We start from the raw sequence: 3,584 nt of genomic DNA, 5'->3' as shown, positions 1-3,584 counted from the left end.
CTGGGTCAAGATTGTTGGCTGCGGGGAAGGTATTCTAGAGTCTTCTTGAGTTGGGGACTCTCTTTCAAGCTCAGATTGGCAATTCTTAAATTCTTCAAGAAATAGATCAAGATAATTAGTAAAAAGGTAAAAATCCCCATACCTTTTTGTATATGTATATGTATGTAGATGTATATGTATATGTACATGTATGTGTATGTGTATATGCATATGTATATGTATATGTATGTAGGTATGTATCTATGTATATGTATAGGTATGTATATGTATGTAGGCATCTAACATGCCAAATCTTAAATGTAACATGAACTTTGTATGTATGTAGGAATTTAGTGTATGTATGTAGGTATGTATTTATGTATGCATATGTATATATACATATGCATATACATATGCATTTGTATATGTATATATCTGTATGTATATGTAAGTAATATATATATGCATATGGATAGTTTACATATGTATATGTATCTAATATGTATATGCATATGGATAGTTTACATATGTATAGGTAGGAAGGTTTACATAAACATATACATTTACATTTACATGCATATAATTCAGTAGAAAGCAAAAAAGTACCTTTTTCTAGGAGCTCCTCACTTGGAGGCACATGATTTAGAGGATAGTCCAACCACCAAGGACATCTCTTACATTTCCAATCAGAAACCCCTCTCTCAACCCATTCCTTCGGGTACATTATTTCCGAGGAATTTGGATCTACCCATTCTTTGATTGCTTCCGTCTCTTCGTCCATTAGACCTTGGCCAATGAGTAGCTGCACCCACCTACATGTCCAAAATAAAACAAACAGTACTAAAATATTTTTTTAAAAGCGTATATGTATTTTCTACAAAAATGTAACCGCATTAGAAGATATATACCTATAGACAACCCTCTTTGCGGCATTCTCCACCTCAGGTTGCTTTTGGCCTTCCTTTACTTTTCCAATCTTTGCCCACACCTCATGGAAGGCCCATGGTATGTGTTTCGATCGCTCCTCTTGCACCCACCATTGCATAAATGGTGGGATGTAGATAACATCATCATATACCAATAAACCCTCCAAAATAGAGTCTGCCTCCCCTATTAGCTCTTCCCAATACAACTCTTTCTTCATATGCAGCAACGTCTTTTTGTTATCCCCAAACATCTCTGAAATTACCTTGTCCTTTGCCCTCCCGGTCATAAGCATTTGAAGCAATTCCGTCTTCCTATTTCAGCATCATACCAAAACCATAAGAGATTAGATGTTAAGGTTAGTTTATGTCAAGGGAGGTTTATTGACATGTGACATACCTTTGAGTTGAAATCCGAGATATGGCGACTGTGTAGAGCTTTTATTTGGTCAGAGCAACCAATCCCTTCTTGGACCAATCATAGTTATATACGAGTTGAAAGAATGCATCACCATTGGATGGGTTTGCAATTATGAGCATCTTGTACGCTCTATCTCGAAATGTTTGCTCTACACCACGTCTGGCTTTCTCACATTTTGTCTCATATTCTTGCAAACCCATGGCATGTCTATCAATGCATGATATAGCTTGCTTCACCGCATTTTCAAATGGTGTCTACGTATAACGAAAAGGACTCATTATCACTCACACGATTAAAAAACATTGATAATCCGTTTATTAATAAAAGATGGGAAATGCAAACACTACCTTCCACACAAGCTGTGCCAAGATTGTAGCTGGAGCATTGTACCATTGCTCTCCACTTCGTCGCTCCAAACTAAGCTCCATTAAAGCCCACCTCCTTACATCTTCACCAAGGTAGTCCAATATGGATGATTTGTCCGCCATTCCAAATCGTTGAAACATGAAGATCTCATGTGACAATGTGGGTGTAACACTAGTGCGCACCAATCTGTGTTGTAAAGAGTCACAATGAGCCAAGAACTTAACTATGACTTCACAATGTCCATAATTAAGTAGAGAGAGATCACTTACTCATTTTGAGATTGCAAAGCCAATAGCAATTCTCCTTCTTGCTTCTTGTCCACAACCAAAAATTGACATTTGTGACCCGGACATGGTGTGAGGGGCTATGAGACCAAGCTAGAGAAAGCAAAATAAAGATATTACAATATATTACTTTTAATGTTGCATAAAATCACTCTATGACATTCAAAAGAACATACCTTCGCGCACTTGAGACATCCATGCCTTCACACGATGATTGCCATCTCATACAAGTAACTTCTTACCACTGAGATCCTCCCACTCAGTTCCTCTGATTTCATCTTCAAATCTATCATGTTGTACCACCCAGTTTGGTCCCCATTCTTGCAAGTCTATTTGTGTGACCGTGAAATACATAGAGCTTCCTGGACGTGTAAGTGAAACTAAAAAAGGAGGAGATGCTTCGACATAACCATGGCAGTCAAAAGAATCACAAAACACCTCAAGTTGGGTAGAAACTGTACGGATGGATTCATTTGGAATCAGCCTGCATAAAGGGACCAATGGGGTAAAGAAATTGCGTTGCACAAAAAACTTAGTGAATACATCACCAAGCAATCCCAATTCAATAGATTTTCCAAGAAGCCTTCTATGGGTCTCCCCTTGACTAGATTCAGGAATCTCCGTGTGAGTTGGAGGAGGTGAGCTCATTTCGTTCTCCAACACAAGAACTTCTTCCTCATGACCAAGAGAATTATGTGCTTCTGTTTCCTCTCTAACAGGAGATACATGTGAGGACACAGGTGTCCGCCGTGATTGAGCTTCCTCGCTAAGAGTCAAACAAACATGCCTAGAGCTTAGTGAGTATCCCGTGTTGTCTGTAAGACACACACACCAAGCCCAAGTAAGCATATCTAAAACAATAAAACACAATCTCAATAGAATCTTGGCTATTCACATCATATACCTTTCTTAGTCTTTGCCTATTGTTTTCCTACTTTTCTTGGAGCCATCTTCCTTTCTTTTGCCCTGAATATGAGTAGCAAAAAGTATATAGGAAAACATCAACCTCACACACAAACATCTCCTACTAGTGTGTGTGTGTGTGGGGAGAGAGAGAATAGCATAGACATGAAGTGAAGCCACGGATTATATTGAAGAGCTAGAGTTGCAAAATGGGCTCTTCTGGTTAGAGTGCACATTTGAGGAGAAACCAATAAACCTGAGCTTCCTAGCTTAATACAAGAGCCATTGAAGGAGCTAATATATATTGGCTATTCATGGCAGTGATGCAAACCCATTGCAGTGTTTCGTCTGAGAGGACCATGATATAAGCGTAGAAGGGCGTGCAGGTGCAAGAACCATCATGCAAGCCTTACTAGTGAGAAATGCACCCGAACTCGTCTGCCCATTTCTTCGTCATCATCATTACGATGATCCATAGCCAAATGTGAGCTCAAATTCATTGTGTCATATGTTCAAGCAATGATAAATGCGTACAAGAAATGCATCATTCAAATGGGACTTACACGACTCTCTGTTGTGTGAGCTTGTGTATTAAAGTTTCCTATTCCTATTGGGAGAAGTAAAGGTAAGCCTAATGTATCTAATATTTGAATGGGAGTAAAGGTGCTAAGCCTATGGTATCTAACATTTCAATGGACGTAAAGGTAA

General features: G+C 38.7%; 1 long non-coding RNA gene across 1 annotated transcript; it reads right to left on the bottom strand.

The window, feature by feature from the left end:
• Positions 1 to 607: 607 nt before the first annotated feature.
• LOC147619506 (uncharacterized) lies at positions 608 to 1,506 on the bottom strand. Its single transcript, XR_015261914.1, has 3 exons — positions 1,303 to 1,506; positions 888 to 1,217; positions 608 to 791 (listed from the first exon to the last, which is right to left on the bottom strand). It is a non-coding gene; the product is annotated as an uncharacterized LOC147619506 (long non-coding RNA).
• Between the last annotated feature and the right edge of the window lie 2,078 nt (positions 1,507 to 3,584).

The sequence above is a fragment of the Cibotium barometz genome, chromosome 33, assembly GCF_041138505.1.
Source record: "Cibotium barometz isolate CiBa-2024 chromosome 33, ASM4113850v1, whole genome shotgun sequence".
Classification (NCBI taxonomy): Eukaryota; Viridiplantae; Streptophyta; class Polypodiopsida; order Cyatheales; family Cibotiaceae; genus Cibotium; species Cibotium barometz.
Note: the sequence above shows the minus strand (reverse complement) of the source record. Positions and strands in the feature narration are given on the sequence as shown.